At 42.2% G+C, this 15,796-nt stretch overlaps 1 protein-coding gene across 3 annotated transcripts in view; it reads left to right on the top strand.

Moving 5' to 3' along the window:
* Window positions 1-15,796, top strand: part of WDR38 (WD repeat domain 38) — a 1,427,946-nt gene that overhangs the window by 548,181 nt on the left and 863,969 nt on the right. The gene's annotated exons all lie outside the window — the stretch shown is intronic.

Raw genomic sequence — 15,796 nt, 5'->3', positions numbered from 1 at the left:
CGCAAGTGACCTATAAGATACTCAAGGCCCTGATATGATATAATCAATAGCCTTATATATAGATAGAGATCAGATCGATAAAGGGTATACGCAAGTGACCGATAAGATAGGCAATGACCTGATAGAGATCGGATCAATATAGGGTATGCGAAAGTGACCGATAAGATACTCAATGACCTGATATCTAATCTATTGCCCTATACATATATTGATAGAGATCAAGGTATGGTATATGGTCTATGGTATATACTTCACTACTGAATATACTTCAATATCTGATCTCTTAACTTGTAAAAAGCACAAATCTCTCTCCCTGCCTTACTGCTAGCAATATCTCACTGCACTGTCTTAAAAACTGCAAATCACTTTGCTCTCCCTGCCTTAAAAACACGATCCTCTCCCTCCCTATACTCACACTGCTAGCAATGTCTCACTGCACTGTCTGACAAGCTGCAAAATAACTATTCTCTCCCTGCCTCAAACACGTTCCTCTCCCTGTCTCCTATCTCGTCCACACAATCACACTACACGCTGCGGCTGCGCGAGCAGCCTTTATATAGTGTGGGGCGTGTACTTAGCCCCTGAGCCATGATTGGACTAAAGGCAGCCTGCCTTTTGTCCAATCATGGCAGAGATCATTTGATTGGCCAAAGCATGGAGGTGAATGTGCATGATTTGGCCAATCACATAACACACTGCACGTGGCGCGTGCGTGCAGTGCATTATGGGAGCTCAAATTTCCTGTGAAGAAGCACATTTGTTCGTCATTCGACAAACGATCGAACGACCGATGTTCAAGTCAAACTTATGTTAGACTCGAAGCTCATCCCTAATCATCAGCATACAACATTCAAATAGTAGTGCAGGATCACACATATCTGCCCACAAACACACAGTTCTAGATTGGGTGCAAAAGCACAGTTGCTTTCTTTAGAATGTAATTTCTTGGTTTTCCATTATATGAAACCCATCAGAAATATAATACGTTGTGAAAATGTAACTAGAACAACAAAGAAACTTCTAGCTAGGTAGTGGAAGGTTTGGTGATCTGAACCAACACCCCAGTTCTGTAAAGTAGAAGTGCTAACCATTTAGCCACTATGCTGCCACACGCATGGAGTTTCCATCTCTGTGGTGTTAAACATCCCTAAGTCCCTGGAGTGCCTAAGGTTTATCAATGCAGATGTACTCTGGAAGTCCTGAGTGCCATTGAGCAACCTGTTTCTGTGATATGTCATCTGGGTCCAAGGCTGAGTATGTCTGATTACTGTCAGATGCTCCTATAGGCCTATCTCTAATTTTGCGGCTTTTTTTATTAGTAAGAGGCTGCAATTAGTGCTGGCGTGGAATTCACAAGGCTGCTTCTTGTCCTTCCCCGTGGAACACATATGGCAAAATTTGCAATAGTGGTGGAACCCTCCTACAATTAAAAAGTTAATTTCTTGAGGCATTTACCTATAGGTGTTGTAATTACATCAGTCTGGAGTTCTGTTTCTTGGTTTACTCTGATCTTTTTTGAATATTGGTGTGTGAGCGTAGAATAGTGGTGTTACCCTCTGAATTTTGGTAATGACATTTTGAATTGGATTAATAATGTTGGTACACATATTACATTTTTGTGGTGGAAAAAGCTTATCATTTGTAAATACTAAACACACCAAATTTTTATTCATTTTTTTTTCTTTCAATAATTTTTATTCAAGAAAAACAAGTGAACATAGCATCAAAATACAACAAAAATGTTGAGAAAGTAACATAACTTGGAGAAATAGCAGTAATAATAGTACAAGGCAATCAAAAGAATGAAGGCATCCGGTCCATGTGGTAGCATTCCTAAGAGCAATGCAGTACTGAATGTAAACAAAGATATATCGGTGCAAGCAAAGAATAAAAATAAATATAAAATAAAATAAAATAAAATAAATGTTTAAAGCTGCTGACACCAAGGTAAAATAGATAAAACCCAATGTAAAAACTGATAGTAGAAAAGTGCAGCGCTAAAAAGATTAAAACAGATCAATGGATAAAAACGAGAGTCCTTGAATGGCACAATCAATATCTTACATAAATAAGGGAAATAAAAGTCCAATAAGAGATTCCAATGAAAGTGCTCAGTGCTCCATGACACACAGGAAAAAAGTGCTCTCAGTCGGTGCAATCCTTCACCAAAGATGCTAGCCTCTCACCTGAGGGCTGTGAATAAACAGCCTCAAACACTCCCAGCAATGTTATGCTCCCGACCAGGACAGCAATCTCAAAGGACATCCCTTCGTCTCAGGTTACAATCACAATAATCCCCATAAAGAATGAAAAAGGGGCAGATCATAGTGCATTACTTTTATAACATGACTTTTATTAATATTGAATAGACAGCCTCTTACTTGATAAAGATGAAACACGAGCAGTGTACAAGAAAACAGCTGATCTCCGGACAGAGCGGCGCTCTGCCGACAGGGACTGCGAGTGACGTCACAATCTCCTCCCCCTTCCGCGCGCGTATCGTCCGTGGGCAGGACTTCTTCAGCGTATGGGCGGAGGGACGGATGTCACTCGTTTATCTACGATCCCCGCTCAATTAAGCATCGTTGCTGTCATAACAACATCGGACGCTGGACCGGAAGTGCCCCGGGGCCCGCTACACAAAGGAAGCTAATACTGACCTCGGAGCAGGGACGGCATCCTCAACATGCACCGGAACAAAAACACAGGCTCAATATCCAATATCGCCAATTATTGTTCAAGAGCGGGGATATTAATATTAAAACACAAGTAAACATATTTGGGAACAAATACCCATAAAATAAGCCTAACAAGTTATATATATACATGAGGGGATAATGACATGTCACCCGCAGCCCCTGTATACAATTGCTTAATTTAAATGTACATAAAAGTCTTTAAAAACAATGAAAACAATTACTCAGAATAACTAGAAACATATGTTAAAAATCATTTACATGTAAGAATAATAAAAATATATTAAAAAAGTCAAAAACATACACTATTCGTAAAATTGATATTGATAAAATCAATACCAATAAAATCCATATATTAATAAAAGAGGGGGTAAAAAAGAGGGAACTACCGGTCTGAGATATAACAGTTGAGGTCGAAGTCAACATTGAGACCTCTGGGGACCCCAACCTTTGTCTCAAAGATCCAATATGATTCTCGTTTACTTATTTGTCGTGTAAAATTACCCCCCCTCCAATGTTTCTTGACCTTCTCGATCCCCCAAAACTTTAACTCTTTGGGGTCTTTATTGTGGAATTGTTTAAAGTGCTAAACTACATGATGGGCTTTCTTGCCCTTTCTTATGCTACTCATGTGTTCACCAATACGGACTTGTAGCGCCCTAGTGGTCCTACCCACATACTGGAGCCCGCATTTGCACTTCAGCATGTAGACCACCCCCCGTTGACGCACATGTAATCAGATCTTTGATTTTGTAGGATTCGCCCGTGGTGTGGGCTATAAATTCCTTTCTCTTTTTTATATTGGACTTTGAAGTTTTGCAGGCCACACATCTTCCACAGGCATGGAAACCTGATAAAAATGAAAACAACCTATTTTTGCCCGGATTAGGGGGATCAATTACCCCTGGTGCTAGGAGACTTCTCATTGTGGGGGCTTTTTTGTATATAAAGACTGGTTTGGTGGGTAGGGTGGGACCTAAGATCTTGTCCTGCTGGAGTATCGGCCAATGTTTAGTAATAATTTTTTCAACTTTCTTATATTGAGCATTATACTCCATGACAATCCTACATCCACCATTATCATAAGGTGCTGCCTGTGTCTTGTTGGTCAATAGACTGGACCTTTCCATATTTTTCACTTCAAGGATATCACTCTCCAGTTTTGTGGTGTCATAACCTTTTTCCACAAATCGTTTTTTTAAAACGTGTGATTGTGCTTCATATTCTTCAACTAGTGTGCAATTCCTTCTTAGACGCACAAACTGCCCTTTGGGTATATTACATAACCAATTCCTGTGGTGGCAGCTGTCTAGCGGGATATACGAGTTTCGATCTGTTAATTTAACCACTTCCATACCGAGTCATGTAAAATGACGTCGGCAAAGTGGTTGTAAGGATCCGGATCTCCCCTCTACTGCGCGCCCCCGGGGGCGCGCAGCGCTGCAATCGGGGGTGAGGCTCGTCCCTCGGACATAGCCCATCCCTGATCAAGGTAAACAGCCAATAGAAATTGGCTGTTTACCATGTGATCGGCTGTGTCAATCACAGCCGATCACATGAGCGGCTCCAGCACGAGCTGCTCGTTCTCTCTGCAATGCGCGCCCCCGGGGGCGCGCAGAGCAGCGATCGGGGACGAGGCTCGTCCCTCGGACAGAGTCGATCCCCGATCTAGGTAAAGAGCCAATGAAATTGGCTCTTTACCACGTGACCGGCTGTGTCCAATCACAGCCGGTCACAAATGTCAACAGAGAACACGGTAATTAGCTGTCACCGTGTTCTCCTCCTCACACACTGATCCTGGAGTGTGGTAACAGCTAGTTACCAATTACAGTGCACCCCAAACACACTGATTGCCCCCCCCAATAAAGAGCACCTGTCACTAGCCCATCAAAGTACCCGAGTACCTGTCACCAGCCCATCAGGTACTCAGATGACAGGTACTCGGGTACTCTGATGACGGGTACTCGGGTACTCTGATGACAGGTACTCGGGTACTCTGATGACAGGTACTCGGGTACTCTGATGATGGGTACTCAGGTACTCTGATGACGGGTACTCGGGTACTCTGATGACGGGTACTTGGGTACTCTGATGACGGGTACTCGGGTACTCTGATGACGGGTACTCGGGTACTCTGATGACAGGTACTCGGGTACTTTGAGTACCTGTCAACGGAGTACCCGTCATCAGAGTACCTGAGTACCTGTCACCTACCCATCAGAGTACCCGAGTACCTTCCACCTGCTCATCAGAGTACCTGACGCCTGAAGTACCCAAGTACTTGCCGCCTGCTCATCAGTACCCATCACTACTCATCAGTACTCATCAGTACCTATCACGTATCAGTACTGATCATCAGTACCCATCAGTACAGTATCACCTATCAGTATCAGTACTACTCATCAGTATCTATCACCTGCCTGTCACCTGCCCATCAGATCACCCTTCCGGGATGGCGGAAGAGGCGCCCCCTCCTGACGCGTTCCGGTCCTTTTCCCCGCTTACCGGACCCGCCGGCAGCGGGGAAAACGATCCGGTCCCAGATCCTCACAGACAGGATGTCGTGTGAGGGCAAGCTTGCCCTCACTTGACTCTATGGTCTTGGAGGACCGGAGCTATGGAAAATGTTGTTGCCTAGCAACCGGTTTAAAGGTCCTTTTTTTTTTTTTCATTTTATATAATAATTTTTTTTTTTACTATCTTTTAGTGTACTTGTGAGATCTGAGGACTTTTTGACCCCAGATCTCACAAAAAAGAGGTCCTGTCATGCCTATTTCTATTACGAGGAATGTTTACATTCCTTTTAATAGAAATAAAAATGATCAGTTTTTTTTTTTTTAAACGGTGTAAAAATAAAAAAATAATAAATAAAATAAATAGTAAAAAAAAAAAAAATTAAAGCGCCCTGTCCCCGTGAGCTCGCGCGCAGAAGCGAACGCATACAGAAACCCCGCCCACATATGTAAACGGTGTTCAAACCACACATGTGAGGTATCGCAGCGATCGTTAGAGCAAGGGGAATAATTTGAGCCCTAGACCTCCTCTGTAACTCAAAGATGGCAACCTGTAGAAATTTTTAAATTGTCGCCTATGGGGATTTTTAAGTACCAAAGTTTGTCGCCATTCCGTGAGCGTGCGCAATTTTGAAACATGACATGTTGGGTATCTATTTACTCGGCGTAACATTATCTTTCACATTACGGGAAAAAATTGGGCTAACTTTACTGGTTTCTTATTTTTTAATTAAAAAAAGTGATTTTTTTCCAAAAAAATTGCGTTTGGAAGACCGCTGCGCAAATACGGTGTGATAAACAATATTGCAATAATCTCCATTTTATTCTCTAGGGTCTCTGCTAAAAAAATATATAATGTTTGGGGGTTCTAAGCAGTTTTCTAGCAAAACAACTGATTTTAGCTTGTAAACACCAAATGTCAAAAATAGGCCTAGGCAAGTGGCTAGGATGCATGATGATGCTCCTTGGATGTTCGGCCCCTCTATATGGCTAGGCTGTGAAAAAGTCTCACACATGTGGTATTGCCATACTCAGGAGGAGTGGCAAAATGTATTTTGGGGTGTAATTTTTGCTATTTACATGCTATGTGTTAGAAATATCCTATAAATTGACAACTTTGTGTAAAAAAAAAAAAGGTTTTCATTTGTTTCCCACATTTTCCAAAAACTTGTGGAAAAAAATGACACGTTCAAACGACCCATAATGCCTCATAGAATATACGTTGGGAGTGTTTGCTTTCCAAAATGGGGTCATTTTGTGGACTTTTCCATTGTATTGGTGCTCTAGGGCCTTGAAAAGTGTGATAGGTAGTAAGAAAGTTTTATGTGTATTTATGCTCCTAGAACGCCTGAAGGTGCTTCTTGGACGTGGAGTCTCTTTTTGTGGCCAGGCTGTGTAAAAGTCTCACACATGTGGTATCACCATACTCGGAAGGAGTAGCAGAATGTATTTTTGGGTGTAATTTTTGCTGTGTACATGCTATGTGTTAGAAATAGCTTATAAATTGACAACTTTGTGGGAAAAAAAAGAAAAAAAAATTTTTCTTCATTTTCCCAAGAATTGTGGGAAAAAATTACAACTTCAAAAAACCCACCATGCCTCTTACTAAATACCTTGGACTGTCTACTTTACAAAAAGGGGTCATTTGGGCGGTATTTGTACTGTCCTGACATTTCAGGGCCTCAAGAAAGGAGATAGGCAGTCAGTACATCTGGTGTGATCAATTTTCAGTAATTGGTACCATAGCTTCTAGACTCAATAACTTTCACACAGATTAAATAATATACACTTATTTGGGTTAATTTTACCAGAGACATGTAGCAGTATACATTTTGGCCCAAATGTATGAAGAAAAATTAATTTTTTGCAAAATGTTATAATTGAAACTAAAAAAAAGTGTTTTTTTTTCAAAATTTTTGCTCTTTTTTTGCATATATCACGAAAAAAAAAAACCCCAGTTGTGATCAAATACCACCAAAAGAAAGCTCTATTTGTGTGAAAAAAATGATAAAAATTTTGTTTGGTTACAGTGTAGCATGACTGAGCAATTGTCATTCAAAGTGTGAGAGTGCTGAAAGCTGAAAATTGGTCTGGGCAGGAAGGGTGTCTAACTGCTCTGTATGGAAGTGGTTAAAGTGCGTGTGCGTTTGTCATGGAGCACTGAGCACTTTCATTGGAATCTCTTATTGGACTTTTATTTCCCTTATTTATTTATTTAAGATATTGATTGTGCCATTCAAGGACTCTCGTTTTTATCCATTGATCTGTTTTAATCTTTTTAGTGCTGCACTTTTCTACTATCAGTTTTTACATTGGGTTTTATCTATTTTACCTTGGTGTCAGCAGCTTTAAACATTTATTTTATTTTATTTTATATTTATTTTTATTCTTTGCTTGCGCCGATATATCTTTGTTTACATTTACTTGTGGTATTTTCAGAATATTTTCATATCTGGCAGCAGCAAAATTATGGAAAATCTAGATGTGTTTAATTACGTGGAGAAAAGGGAAATTAATCTAGGGGACATTTTCTCCAGTAACCCTTTGCCCAAAGTTGAAGGAGATGTTGCATCATGTTTCAAACGGTTGAATTATGCACTTGAAAAAAAATTAAAGCTTTGGTGGGACATCACTTCATTCACTTCATTCGAACACTACCAGACCACCAAGATTGTTCCAAGGCGCCTAAGGTGGGATATCCCACCCAATGATGGCCTCCTGGATAGAGAGTCATTAGATGAATGGAGAGAATTTTTCACTAAGAAAGGTTTAGAACTTATCGATTTCCTGCTTCAGAGAAAGAAGCGGAAATTGAAAATGGTGGAAAATCAGATCAAAGAGATTCAATCTCTTTTGGAAACCCACAAAGACTCTGAGGAATACATTGGGTTATCCGGTATCCTCAAAAGCAGGTTGGCCAAATGGGATGTGGAGAACCAAAATAAAAAAAGAAAGAAGTACATTAGGGATCTCACAGATCTGAACACAGATAGTGTGTTTAAATGGCAAAAAACCATAGCCAATTTGGATAATAATATGGAGGTTGGAGAATCTGACCCACCCCAAACTCCAGTGGTCACTTCGATCCGACCCCCTACACGCCCACCCCCGGTTGTTTACCCAGAATCACAGGAATTTGTTCCAGTGATTCACAACAAAGGGAAGAAGAAGAGGGGAGGTGGAAGGGGGAGAGGACGTAACTCAGAAGGAGGAAGAGGGAGAGGCCATTATCATCATGGTAACCCAGGAGGTAACCATGGTGAGTCTTATTATTATCAAAATGAACAATATCATTCACATAATGCCGACCAGTATGTGCCTAGTCCAAGGAGAGGAGGTAATAGGGGAAGAGGGAGACCACCCTCTAGACCACCGCCCAGATTACCCAATTCCACATTTAATACACATAACAGGTTTGAACCTCTGCAGGATAATTTTTTTAGGGTATCAGGGGGGTTGGGAAAGACCACCTCCCCCCACCCCCTCCCACCACCCCTTCCACCTCGAGTTGCACAGGAGAACGGCTGGTGGCGGAATCGGAGCCCGGGACCCACCAGCCCGTTCCCCGGAAAAAGAAAAAATTCAGAGGCAACAGAGGGGGAAGGCGATTACAAAAGAAAAAAATCCTGATAGGCACGGGTATTTTTAACTTGAGTGGAGTTCCCCTAGATGCTAATGAGATAAGGGTTCTGGACAAAGGCCTCAAATTTGCTCCAGTAAAAAATTTAAACAAATTCCAGACGTATGTAGGAATTAAGAAATTTGTTAGGAGCCTAAACATTAAGAAGTACTATCTCTCTAACCCCATTCTGCGGAACTCAGATCAGGCAGGGAGTACTGAGCAAAGGCCAGTATCCCCTGCACATACCAAGTTAAAAAACAAATCTGTTTTTAATCCAGTGAACAAAGATAATAAGTTTTTAGATGTTTTTAAAAATCTGGTGTGTAGCGATTTGGAGAATTTGAAGACTAAGCCGTATACTGATCCCATGTCAATCAGAGCCAGCATTAAATCCTTAGAAGCTAATAAGGATATTGTCATCAGACCGGCCGACAAGGGAGGTGGTTTGGTAGTACTCAGTAAAAGATACTACCAAGAGGAAATGAATCGGCTTTTGTCAGATAAAGAGACATATACTATCCAGCCAGGGGACCCCCTTTTAAAATTTAAGGGAGAGTTGCAAAAATTGGTAAAGACGGGAAGGGAGAGAGGCATTTTAAGCAAAAAGGAGTCACACTATCTGGACCCACTGTTCTGTCGTACACCAGTTGTGTATTTCTTACCAAAAATACACAAGAACAATGAGGTCCCTCCGGGTAGACCAATTGTCAATGGTATTGACTCAGTCTCATCGAGACTGGGTCAATACATTGACTTACATCTCCAACCTCTCGTCGTTGCCACACAAGCTTACTTGAAAGACACTAAGCATGTGATCCAAACTTTGCAGGATCTACCATGTAATCCCACGTTACTGCTGGTGACAGCTGACGTGGGTTCTCTTTATACCATCATCAATCATGAGGAAGCCCAGAATGCAGTGAAATGGGCTTTTAAACAATCGGACCTTCCGAGAAAGAAACGTAGCTTCCTTTTGAGTAGCTTGTTTTTTTGTTTGTCAAAGAACTATTTTTGGTTCGATAGACAATATTATTTGCAATCAAGAGGTGTAGCGATGGGCGCTCGCTTTGCTCCCAGTGTGGCCAATCTTTTTATGGCCCACTGGGAGGAAGAAGTCATTTTTAACGAGCGCCCTCCGGAGCTACTGTGCTACAAACGATATATTGATGATGTGCTGCTCATTTGGGATGGCACAAGAGAGACCTTAGATAAATTTTTGGCTAAGATGAATAACAACGATAAAAACATTGTCCTCACATGGACTGTGAGTGATAGTGAAATTGTTTTCCTTGATCTTGTCATTTCCAAAGACAATGATCGCTTCAAAACGCTCACGCACTTTAAATTAACGGATCGAAACTCGTATATCCCGCTAGACAGCTGCCACCACAGGAATTGGTTATGTAATATACCCAAAGGGCAGTTTGTGCGTCTAAGAAGGAATTGCACACTAGTTGAAGAATATGAAGCACAATCACACGTTTTAAAAAAACAATTTGTGGAAAAAGGTTATGACACCACAAAACTGGAGAGTGATATCCTTGAAGTGAAAAATATGGGAGAAAATTATTACTAAACATTGGCCGATACTCCAGCAGGACAAGATATTAGGTCCCACAATACCCACCAAACCAGTCTTTATATACAAAAAAGCCCCCACAATGAGAAGTCTCCTAGCACCAGGGGTAATTGATCCCCCTAATCCGGGCAAAAATAGGTTGTTTTCATTTTTATCAGGTTTCCATGCCTGTGGAAGATGTGTGGCCTGCAAAACTTCAAAGTCCAATATAAAAAAGAGAAAGGAATTTGTAGCCCACACCACGGGCGAATCCTACAAAATCAAAGATCTGATTACATGTGCGTCAACGGGGGGTGGTCTACATGCTGGAGTGCAAATGCGGGCTCCAGTATGTGGGTAGGACCACTAGGGCGCTACAAGTCCGTATTGGTGAACACATGAGTAGCATAAGAAAGGGCAAGAAAGCCCATCATGTAGTTCAGCACTTTAAACAATTCCACAATAAAGACCCCAAAGAGTTAAAGTTTTGGGGGATCGAGAAGGTCAAGAAACATTGGAGGGGGGGTAATTTTACACGACAAATAAGTAAACGAGAATCATATTGGATCTTTGAGACAAAGGTTGGGGTCCCCAGAGGTCTCAATGTTGACTTCGACCTCAACTGTTTTATCTCAGACCGGTAGTTCCCTCTTTTTTACCCCCTCTTTTATTAATATATGGATTTTATTGGTATTGATTTTATCAATATCAATTTTACGAATAGTGTATGTTTTTGACTTTTTTAATATATTTTTATTATTCTTACATGTAAATGATTTTTAACATATGTTTTTAACATATGTTTCTAGTTATTCTGAGTAATTGTTTTCATTGTTTTTAAAGACTTTTATGTACATTTAAATTAAGCAATTGTATACAGGGGCTGCGGGTGACATGTCATGATCCCCTCATGTATATATATAACTTGTTAGGCTTATTTTATGGGTATTTGTTCCCAAATATGTTTACTTGTGTTTTAATATTAATATCCCCGCTCTTGAACAATAATGGGCGATATTGGATATTGAGCCTGTGTTTTTGTTCCGGTGCATGTTGAGGATGCCGTTCCTGCTCCGAGGTCAGTATTAGCTTCCTTTGTGTAGCGGGCCCCGGGGCACTTCCGGTCCGGCGTCCAACGTTGCTATGACAGCAACGATGCTTAATTGAGGGGGGATCGTAGATAAATGAGTGACGTCCGTCCCTCCGCCCATACGCTGAAGAAGTCCCGCCCACGGACGATACGCGTGCGGAAGGGGGAGGAGATTGTGACGTCACTCGCAGTCCCTGTCGGCAGAGCGCCGCTCTGTCCGGAGATCAGCTGTTTTCTTGTACACTGCTCGTGTTTCATCTTTATCAAGTAAGAGGCTGTCTATTCAATATTAATAAACGTCATGTTATAAAAGTAATGCACTATGATCTGCCCCTTTTTTATTCTTTATGGGGATTATTGTGATTGTAACCTGAGACGAAGGGATGTCATAGTAGTTACATAGTTAGTGAGGTTGAAAAAAGACATCAGTCCATCCAGTTCAACCTATGATGTGTGTGTGTGTTTGCTTTTAACCGTACATTGTATACCCCTGTATGTTGTGGTCTTTAAGGTGTCCATATAATAGTTTTTTGAAACTATCAATGCTCCCTGCTGATACGACTGCTTGTGGAAGAGAATTCCACATCCTTACCGCTCTTACAGTGAAGAACCCCTTACGCACTTTAAGGTTAAACCGCCTTTCCTCAAGTTTTAGTGAGTGGCCACGTGTCTTATTGTATCTCCTTTCTCTGAATAGTTTGTTCCTTATGCTCGGGTCGCCAGTACAGTATTTGTACATTGATATCATATCCCCCCTCAATCGTCTCTTCTCCAGAGAGAATAGGTTCAGTGCTTGTAGTCTTTCCTCATAGCTGATGTCCTCCATTCCCCTAATTATTTTTGTTGCCCTTCTCTGGACTTTCTCCAGTTCCAGCGCATCCTTCCTAAGGACCGGTGCCCAGAACTGGACAGCGTACTCCAGATGTGGCCGGACCAGAGTCTTGTAGAGCGGGAGAATAATCTCTTTATTTCTGGAGTGAATCCCCTTTTTTATACAACCCAGTATTCTGTTGGCTTTGCTTGCAGCGGCTTGGCATTGCATGCCACTGCCAAGCCTGTTGTCTACCAGTACCCCCAAGTCCTTTTCCATCCTAGACTCACCCAGGGGGTTCCCCCCCTAGTGAGTAGCTTGCTTTCTGGTTTCTGGCCCCCAAGTGCATTACTTTACATTTTTCAACATTAAATCTCATCTGCCATGTAGTTGCCCAACCCGTTATTTTGTTCAGGTCCGCTTGCAAGGTTTCCACATCCTGCATAGAAGATATTGGCATGCCTAGTTTAGTATCATCTGCAAATACTGAGATTGTACTCGATATCCCCTCCTCCAGATCATTTATGAATAAATTAAACAGGATTGGTCCCAGGACAGAACCCTGGGGGACCCCACTTTCCACATCCGCCCAATCCGAGTAATCCCCTTTAATCACCACCCTCTGTACTCTCCCCTGGAGCCAGTTCTCTATCCAGGTACTCACCTTATGGTCTATACCTACCTTCCTTAGTTTGTACAGTAAGCGTTTGTGGGGAACGGTGTCAAAGGCCTTTGCAAAGTTGAGATACACAACATCCACAGGCTTACCTTATGTCCTTTGAGATTGCTGTCCTGGTCGGGAGCCTAACATTGCTGGGAGTGTTTGAGGCTGTTTATTCACAGCCCTCAGGTTAGAGGCTATCATCTTTGGTGAAGGATTGCACCGACTGAGAGCACTTTTTTCCTGTGTGTCATGGAGCACTGAGCACTTTCATTGGAATCTCTTATTGGACTTTTATTTCCCTTATTTATTTAAGATATTTATTGTGCCATTCAAGGACTCTCGTTTTTATCCATTGATCTGTTTTAATCTTTTTAGCGCTGCACTTTTCTACTATCAATGCAGTACTGAAGACACCAGAAATTTAATGGACAATGAGAAAACAAGTGCAATTAAAAAGTAACAGTGCGGCTTCAAGTTTAGCAAACATGTCAACTAGCTCCCTTGCCGACAGGGAGGCTAATTTGTCCATGGTAAAAATAAAAAATAGGTCAAGAAAAAGCTGAATACACCTTGTACATTTCGATAGCCAACTAGAGTGCTATCTCCCACGTCAAACTTAACGTAATAAAGATTAGTTAACTCTCAAAAACATGGAAAAGGGGCCATGGGGCCCAGAGAAGTACTAGGTAGTAGAGGATCAGAGCTAGAAGAGGAAGGGAAGGAGAAAAGAGGAGAGAATAGGACAGAAAGAAGAGGGTACAGCCAGTCCCCAGGAGACGACTGTAAGACAATCTAACTTAAGGTCACTCCGGGAACCAGTGAGACACCTACATATGTAGCCCAGGACTCCCAGATTAATTCAAATTTGGGTACCGTATTGGTCAGGACACTGACCATCCTTTCTTGGGTCATTATCCAGGTGATTTTATTCTGTATCTTCCTGATGGAGACCCTGGATAGTTTCCAGGACCCCGTTATGGAGAGTTTTGCACCCAGTAGTATATAGCGAACTAATGTTTGGGTGTATTTCGGGATGCCAGGAAGCTTTGAATGCAGAAGAGCAACAGGGGCAGTTGTGGGAAGCCTGTGACCAGTAACTTTGTATATCATGTGAAAAATTCTGTTCCATGTGCCTCTTAGTCTAGGACACTCCCACCAAACATGTAGCATAGAACCAAGCATCTGGCATACCCTGAAGCATAAAGGTGAGGAAGAGGAATACATCTTGTGTAGTTTAACGGGTACAAGATACCATCGGGTCATTACTTTTAGGCCCGCTTCCATTAAAGGAACACTTCTGATCCCCTGAAAGGAACTAAAGCCAGCTCTACTCCATTCCTCTATGTCCCAGGTGATCGTCAGATCCCTTTCCCAGGCCTGCATATATGGAAGCTTCTCTTGGTCGGATACCAGTGACTGATAGATTATTGAGATGCCCCCTCTCTGCTCTGCTGAATTACAGCACCATACCTCATAGCTTGTGAAGGAGAAGGGGGGTGTCTCATCTTTCGAAATGGTTGTAAGAAAGTGAGAGATTTGTAGAAATCTATACATTTCCGATGGTGGCATTTTGAGCTTGTCAGAACATAATTTGAGGGTGAAGGGGCCCTTGGGGGTGAAGAAGTGTTCTATATGATAAATTCCCTTATCCAGCCACCATTGAAAGGCCTTGATGTCCATACCGGGTTGGAAGGCCGGGTTATGGAATAAGTGTGAAAGTGGTCTCATACGGGAAGTAAGAGAGGAGGACTGCCGTAGACTATCGCACAAAGCAAAGGAAGAGGACAAAACTTGGGGCAGTCTGAGTCTGGGCGGACTCCAAAGGAGGAAATCCAGAGTGTATGAAGGGACTGCCTGTCTCTCAATTTGTATCCAGTCTGGTTTTTCAAATCTAGAGTAAACCACAGAGAGCTGAGCTAATCGCGATGCACGGTAGTAGAGACAGAGGTTAGGGACTCCCAACCCCCCCTTCATCTATGAGTGTATAACACCTTGCGGGAGAGTCTATGACCCATGCCCCCCCAAATAAAGTTGATTACCGAATTTTGAAACTTGCGCAATGGTTCCCTGAGGAGAGGAATTGGAAGAGCCCTAAATAAGTAGAGAAGTCTAGGAAGCAGGTTCATCTTAATGGCATTAATTCTGCCTAGCCATGATAAGCGATAGAGAGACCAACTCTGTAGTTCTCCACTCAGGGATTGGTAGACAGCTGGGTAATTTGCTTTGTGTAGATCCTCGAACTTGGCTGTAAGATTAACCCCTAGATATCTGATATGGGAATCATTCCAGAGGAACTCGAAGGAGGATTGTAGACGTTGGGCCTCCTCTCTTTTTACTGAGATATTCAGGATGGAAGATTTCGTTAAGTTAACCCGAAGGCCTGAAACGTTCGCAAAGTCCTCCAGTGTTTTGCAAATATTAGGAAGGGAGACGGAAGGTGATGTGACGAATAGAAGCAGGTCGTCCGCAAATAACGCACATTTATGTTCTTGGGTGCCACAGGTGACCCCCTTGATGTCTGGATTGGATCTGAGTGCAAGGGCGATAGTCTCAATCGCGATCGCGAATATAAGAGGTGATAGGGGACACCCCTGTCTCGTCCCCTTGGAGATTGGGAACGAGTCAGAGTAATAGCCCTGATATCTAATCCGTGCTATGGGGGAGGAATAAAGAGCCCTGATGATGCCCATGAAGTTTGTGCCAAATCCCCATCTTTCCAGAATTGTGAATAGATATGGCCATTCAACAGTGTCAAATGCCTTTTGAAGATCTATGGAAAGAAGTAAGCCTTCCTGCGGATCCCTTCCAGACCACCCTGACTGTAGTATAGAGATGATGTCGA

Source organism: Pelophylax lessonae (genome assembly GCF_965119305.1).
Source record: "Pelophylax lessonae genome assembly, chromosome: 7".
NCBI classification, from domain to species: Eukaryota; Metazoa; Chordata; class Amphibia; order Anura; family Ranidae; genus Pelophylax; species Pelophylax lessonae.
This window is presented reverse-complemented; position numbering and strand designations above follow the sequence as displayed.